The sequence below is a fragment of the Grammomys surdaster genome, unplaced genomic scaffold (assembly GCF_004785775.1).
Source record: "Grammomys surdaster isolate TR1022 unplaced genomic scaffold, NIH_TR_1.0 126039, whole genome shotgun sequence".
NCBI lineage: Eukaryota > Metazoa > Chordata > Mammalia > Rodentia > Muridae > Grammomys > Grammomys surdaster.
The window spans coordinates 3,257,332-3,264,939 of NW_021620852.1; the positions used below are offsets into that span (position 1 = coordinate 3,257,332).

At 37.4% G+C, this 7,608-nt stretch overlaps 1 pseudogene; it reads right to left on the minus strand.

The window, feature by feature from the left end:
* Window positions 1-5,805: 5,805 nt before the first annotated feature.
* LOC114610394 lies at window positions 5,806-6,666 on the minus strand (annotated as a pseudogene).
* Window positions 6,667-7,608: the final 942 nt, after the last annotated feature.

Genomic DNA, 7,608 nt, shown 5'->3' on the forward strand with positions numbered 1-7,608 from the left:
CTCTCTCTCTCTCTCTCTCTCTCTCTCTTCCTCTCCTTTTTGAATTTGTTTTGTTTTTCAAGAGAGGGTTTCTCTGTATAGCCCTGGCTTTCCTGGAACTCACTCTGTAGACCAGACTGGCCTTGAACTTAGAAATTCTGCCTGCCTCTGCCTCCCAAGTGCTGGGATTAAAGGCATGCGCCACCACTGCCCAGCCATGGTCTTATTTCATTGAATACATATTTAGATGGATACCCAGGTGGAATGGTCTTCAGACAGCCCCACCTTCAGTTTCTGACCCACACTTTGTCTCCATATTTGCTCCCTTGAGTATTTTGTTACTTCTTCTAAGAAGGATCGAAGCACCCCCACTTGGTCTTCCTTCTTTATGAGCTTCATGTGGTCTGTGAGTTGAATCTTGGGTATTTCAAGCTTCTGGACTAATATCCAACAATCAGTGAGTGAATACCATGTGTGTTCTTTTGTGATTGGGTTACCTCACTCAGGATGATATTTTCTAGTTCCCTCCATTTACCTAAGAATTTATCAAATTCATTATTTTTAATAGCTGAATAATATTCCATTATATAAATGTACCACATTTTTTGTATCCATTCTTCTGTTGAAGGACATCTAGGTTTTTTCCAGCCTTTGTCTATTATAAATAAGGCTGTTATGAACATAGTGGAGCATATGTCCTTGTTATATGTTAGAGTATCTTCTGGGTATATGCCCAGGAGTTGTATAGCTGGGTCCTCAGGTAATGCTATGTCCCATTTTCTGAGGAACCACCAGACTGTTTTCCAGAGTGGTTGCACCATCTTGCAACCCCACCAACAATGGAGGAGTGTTCCTCTTTCTCCATACCCTTGCCAGTATCTACTATCACCTGAGTTTTTGATCTTCGCCATTCTGACTGGTGTGAGGTGGAATCTCAGGGTTGTTTTGATTTGCATTTCCCTGATGACTAAGGATGCTGAACATTTCTTTAGGTGCTTCTCGGCCATTCGAGCTTCCTCAGTTGAGAATTCTTTGTTTAGCTCTATACCCCATTTTTAAATAGGGTTATTTGGTTGTCTGGAGTCTAATTTCTTGAGTTCTTTGTATATATTGAATATTAGCCCTCTATCGAATATGGGATTGGTCAAGATCTTTTCCCAATCAGTTGGTTGCCGTTTTGCCCTTTTGATAGTGTCCTTTGTCTTACAGAAATTTCCCATTTGTCAATTCTTGATCTTAGAGCATAAGTCATTGATGTTCTGTTCAGGAACTTTTCCTGTGTGCCCAAGTAGTTGAGGTTCTTTCCCACCTTCTCTTCTATTAGTTTCAGTGTATCTGGTTTTATGTGGAGGTTTGATCTACTTGGATTTGAGCTTTGTACAAGGAGTTAAGAATGGATCGATATGCATTCTTCTACATGCTGACCTCCAGTTGAACCAGAACTATTTGTTGAAAATGCTGTCCTTTTTCCACTGGACAGTTTTAGATCCTTTGTCAAAGATCAAGTGACCTTAGGTGTGTAGGTTTATTTCTGGGTCTTTAATTCTATTCCATTGATCTTCCTGCCTGTCTCTGTACCAATACCATGCAGTTTTTATCACTATTGCTCTGTAGTACAGCTTGAGGTCAGGGATGATGATTCCTCCAGAAATTCTTTTATTGTTGAGAATAGTTTTTGTTATCCTGGTTTTTTTTTTTTTTGCTATTCCAAACAAATTTGAGAATTTCTCTTTCTAACTCTGTGAAAAATTGAGTTGGTATTTTAATGGAGATTGCATTGAATCTGTAGATTGCTTTTGGCAAGATGGCCATTTTTATTATATTAATCCTGCCAATCCATGAGCCTGGGAGATCTTTCCATCTTCTGAGATCTTCTTCGATTTCTTTCTTCAGAGACTTGAAGTTCTTGTCATACAGGTCTTTCACTTTCTTGGTTAGACTCACACCAAGGTATTTTATATTATTTGTGACTATTGTGAAGGGTGTAATTTCCATAATTTCTTTTTCAGCCTGTTTATCTTTCAAGTAGAGAAAGGCTAATGATTTGTTTGAGTTTATTTTATAGCCAGATACTTTGATGAAGTTGTTTATCAGGTTTAGGTGTTCTCTGGTGGAAGTTTTGGCGTCACTTAAGTATACTTAACTATACTTAAGTTTATCATCTGCAAATAGTGATATTTTGACTTCTTCCTTTCCTCTTTGTATCCCCTTGACTTCTTTTTGTTGTCTAATTGTTCTGGCTAGGACTTCCAGTACTATATTGAATAGATAGGGAGAGAGTGGGCAGCCTTGTCTAGTCCCTGATCTTAGTGGGATTGCTTCAAGTTTCTCTGCATTTAGTTTGATGTTGGCTACTGGTTTGCTGTATATTGCTTTTAGCATGTTTAGGTATGGGTCTTGAATTTCTGATCTTTCCAAGACTTTTATCATGAAGGGATGTTGAATTTTGTCAAATGCTTTCTCAGCATCTAGTGAGATGATCATGTAGTTTTTTTGATTTCTATTTGTTTGTAAAGTGGATTAGATTTATGTATTTCCGAATATTGAACCATCCCTGCATTCCTGGGATAAAACCTACTTGATCATGATGGATGATTGTTTTGATGTGTTTTTGGATTCAGTTTTTGAGAATTTGATTGAGTATTTTTGCATCGATATTCATAAGGGTGATTGGTCTGAAGTTCTCTTTTTTTGTTGGGTCTTTGTGTGGTTTGGGCGTGAGTGTGATTGTAGCTTCATAGAACCAATTGGGTAGTGTTCCTTCTGTTTCTATTTTGTGGAATAATTTGAAGAGAATTGGTATTAGGTCTTCCTTGAAGGTCTGATAGAATTCAGCACTAAAACCATCTGGTCCAGGGCTTTTTTGGTGGGGAGTCTTTGAATGATTGCTGCTGTTTCCTTAGGGGTTATGAGACTGTTTAGATGTTTTATTTTCTCCTGATTTAACTTTGGTACCTGGAATCAGTCTAGGAAATTGTCTATTTCATCCAGACTTTCCAGTTTTGTTGAGTATAGGCCTTTGTAGTAGGATCTGATGATTTTTTTTAAATTTCCTCAAATTATGTTGTCATGTCTTCCTTTTCAGTTCTGATTTTATTAATTTGGATACTGTCTCTTGCCTTCTGGTTAATCTGGCTAAGGATTTATCTATCTTGTTGATTTTCTCAAAGAACCAGATCCTGGTTTTGTTGATATTTTGTATAGTTCTCTGTTTCTATTTGGTTGATTTCAACCCTGAGTTTGATTATTTCCTGCCATCTACTCCTCTGGGTATATTTGTTTCTTTTTGTTCTAGAGCTTTCAGGTGTGCTGTCAAGTTGTTAATGTATTCTCCCTCCAGTTTCTTTTTGTAGGTACTTAGAGTTATGAGTTTTCCTCTTAGCACTGCTTTCATGGAGTCTCACAAGCTTTGGTATGATGTGTCCTCATTTTCATTAAATTCTAAAACATCTTTAATTTTTTTCTTTATTTCTTCCTTGACCAAGTCATCATTGAGTAGAGAGTTGTTCAGTTTCCATGTGCATGTGTGTTTTCCATTGGTTATGTCATTATTAAAGACCAGCCTTAGTTTGTGGTGATCTGATAGAATGCAAGGGATTATTTCAATCTTTTTGTACCTGTTGAGGCTTGTTTTGTGACCAATTATATGGTCTATTTTGGAGAAGGTACCATGAGGTGCTGAGAAAAAGGTATATTCTTTTGTTTTAGGATGAAAGGTTCTACAGATATCTGTTAAATCCATTTGTTTCATAACTTCTGTTAATTTCAATGTGTCTCTGTTTAGTTTCTGTTTCAATGATCTGTCCATTGCTGAGAATGGGGTGTTGAAATCCCCCACTATTATTGTGTGAGGTGCAATGTGTGCTTTGAGCTTTAGTAAAGTTTCTTTTATGTATGTGGGTGTCCTTACATTTGGAGCATAGATGTTCAGAATTGAGAATTCATCTTGGTAGATTTTTCCTTTGATGAGTATGAAGTATCCTTCCTCATCTTTTTTGATTACTTTTGATTGAAGTTGATTTTATTTGATATTAGAATGGCTCCTCCAGCTTGTCTCTTGGGACCATTTGCTTGGAAGTTTGTTTTCCATCCTTTTACTCTGAGATAGTGTCTGTCTTTGTCACTGAGGTACATTTCCTGTATGCAGCTAAATTCTGGGTCCTGTTTGTGTACCCAATCTGATAGTCTGTGTCTGTTTTATTGTAGAATTGAGTCTATTGATGTTAAGAGATATTAAGGAAAAATGATTGTGGCTTCCTGTTATTTTTGTTATTAGAGGTGCAATTATGTTTGCATAGCTATCTTCTTTTGGGGTTTTGGAAGACTACTTTCTTGCTTTCTCTAGGTTGTAGTTTCCTTCTTTGTGTTGGCATTTTCCATCAATTATCCTTTGAAATACTGGGTTTGTGGGAAGATATTGTACAAATTTTGTTTTGTCATGGAATATCTTGGTTTTTCCATTTATAGTGATTGTTTTGCTGGGTATAGTAGTATGGGATGGCATTTGTGTTCTCTTAGGGTCTCTATGATATCAGTCCAGGCTCTTCTGGCTTTTATAGTCTCTGGTGAGAAGTCTGGTGTAATTCTTATAGGTCTGCCTTTATATGTTACTTGACCTTTGCCTTACTGCTTTTAGTATTTTTTCTTTGTTTTGTGCATTTAATGTTTTTATTATTATGTGATAGGAGGTATTTCTTTTCTGGTCTAGACTATTTGGTGTTCTGTAGGCTTCTTGTATGTTTATGGGCATCTCGTTCTTTTGGTTAGGAAAGTTTTCCTCTATAATTTTGTTGAAGATATTTACTGGCCCCTTAAGTTGGGAATCTTCACTCTCATCTATACCTATTATCCTTAGGTTTGGTCTTCTCATTGTGTCCTGGATTTCCTGGATGTTTCAGGTTAGGAGCTTTTGTAGTTTACATTTTCTTTGACAGTTGTGTCAACATTTTCCATGGTATCTTCTGCACATGAGATTCTCTCTTCTATCTTTTGTGTTCTGTTGGTGATGCTTGTGCCTACGACTCCTGATTTCTTTCCTAGGTTTTCTATTTCCAGGGTAGTCTCCCTTTGAGATTTCTTTATTGTTTCTACTTCCACTTTTAGATCCTGGATAGTTTTGTTTAATTCCTTAACCTGTTTGACTGTGTTTTCTTGCATTTCTATAATGGATTTTTGTGTTTCCTCTTTAATGGATTCTACCTGTTTACCTGTGTTCTCCTGTACTTCTTTAAGGGAGTTATTTATATCCCTCTTAAAGTCCTCTATTATCATCATGAGAAGTGATTTTAATTCTGAATCCTGCTTTTCTGGTGTGATGGGGTGTCCGGGGCTTGCTGTGGCTGGAGAACTGGGTTCTGATGATGCCAAGTAACTTTGGTTTCTGTTGTTTATGTCCTTCCACTTGACTTTCACTATCCGGTTAACTCTAGTGCTACCTGCACTCACTGTCTCTGACTGGAGCCTGTCTTTCCAGTTATCTTGGTTGTGTCAGAACTCCACAGAGTCCAGATGTCTCTGTGATCGTGAGTTCCTGGGTGGAAGAACTGCTGGGACTCAGGCTGCCTCTGGGATCCTGAAATCCTGGTGCTCTGAGTACAGTGGTTCCTCTAGGATGGTTCAGGATATGGTGTCTTCACAGGAGCAGACCAGCTAGGTGTTCACTTCTCTGAGTGGAGTGAATCCTCTAGAATGGCTCAGGGTAAGGTGTTCGCTGCTCTGAGTGCAGTGGCTCCTCTAGGATGGCTCAGGATACGGTGTCTCCACAGGAGCAGTCCAGCTAGGTGTCTGCCCCAGCCAAAAGGATCAGGTGAGGGATAAATCATTTTCTTAAAGAGACTTCCTCCACTGCCAGAGATCTCAAATAGCCTCCTGGTCAATCATCTAGAAACAGTTCTTCACATAATAAATGAACTTGGCTTCCACTTTGGGAAGAGAACCACAGTTTTCTACACTTACTTGCATTTTTGCCTTAATGTCTTCTACAGAACTAGGTCCTTTTGATGTTTTAGGGTTTTTTTCCTGTTTTTTGAAGGACTCTTGACCCTTTGATCTTGGTGTTGATGGTTTTAAGTCTTTTCCATTTTGGTTTGATTTTTGTGCATTTTTGGCAGGGGTATCTCATACAGATTTCTTCACTGGAACTTTTTCTTCAGTTTCCTCTTCATCAAAATCATCATCTTCTTCATCATCCTCATCTTCATCATCATTGTCCTCTTCATCTTCATCAAGTTTTACTTTTTTTCTGTGGAACCTTGTTACCACCTCCAGGAGCAGATCACTTTCCAAACATGGCCAAGAGACATCCTCTTCATCTTCTGACTCTGCATTTTCCTCTACAGCTAGTAGGTGCTGTCCACTAATGTGCACAGGCCCTGAGCCACACTTCAACCTTAAGACCACAGGTGGTGTAATTTCAAAGCCCCCAAGGGAAACTGTTGGTTGTGCAGACATTTTCAAAGTTGTCAGTGTTACTTTAATTGCACTGCCTCCATAGTTCATTGCTTCTGTCTCTACGATGTTTAATTCATCTTTTACCTCTGCTCCTAAACTGACCTTTCTCAATAACTGGTGCTCATTTTCATCATTATCCACTTTAAAGTGATAGTCTTTGTCAGCCTTTAGTTTACAACTGAAAAGGTAGTTCTAAGGTCTGAGAGGGCTCATGTCCATGTCCATCAAGTCTTCCATGAGGTGGAGGTGTGAACTTTGGTGTGGGAGAAGCCAGATGGAAAGCAACTGCCTGCTGTTCCACAGAACAGGCATGCAGGACGGAATCATGCCCTATTGATTTTCATATATTAAGCTATCCCTACATCTCTCGGATGAAGCCGACTTCATTACGTTGGATGATCATTTTGATGTGTTTTTGGATTCATTTAGCAAGTATTTTATTGAATATTTTTGCATCTATTTACATAAGGGGATTTGATTTTTAATTCTCTTTGTTTGGTCTTAATTTGTTTTGAGTATCACAATAATTGTTGCTTTATAAAATAAATTGGACAATGTTCTTTCTGTTTTTATTTAGTGAAATTATTTGAGGAGTATTGGTGTTAATTCTTCTTTAAAATGCAGTAGAATTCTGTGTTCAAAGCACCTGGTCCTTGAATTGTTTTGGCTAGGAGATTTTAATGACTGTTGCTTTACACTAGGGATTATAAGTTTATTTAAATTGCTTATCTGATCTGATTTTACTTTGATAAATTGTACCTATTGAGAAAATCATCCATTTCTGTTAGTTATTTTTAATTTGGTGGAATACAGGTTTTAAAGTATATCCTTATGATTCTCTGGATTTGACCAGTGTCTGTTGTTATGCTTCTGATCTTGTTAATCTAAATATTCTCTCTCTGTCAAATAGATAAGGATTTGTCTATCTTGTTGGTTTTCTTAAAGAATCAATTCTTTGTTTCATTGATTATTTGTATTGTTCTTTCTGTTTCTATTGTATTGGTTTTAACCCTGAGTTTAATTATTTCTTGCCTTCTATTCCTCTTGAATTTGATTATTTCTTTTTCTTCTAGAATTTTTAGGTATATTGTTAAGTTGCTAGTATGAGATCTCCCCAGGTGTTTTGCTTTGTTTTGTTTTGTCTTTTTTTTTTTAATGTAGGCACTTAATGCTATGAAA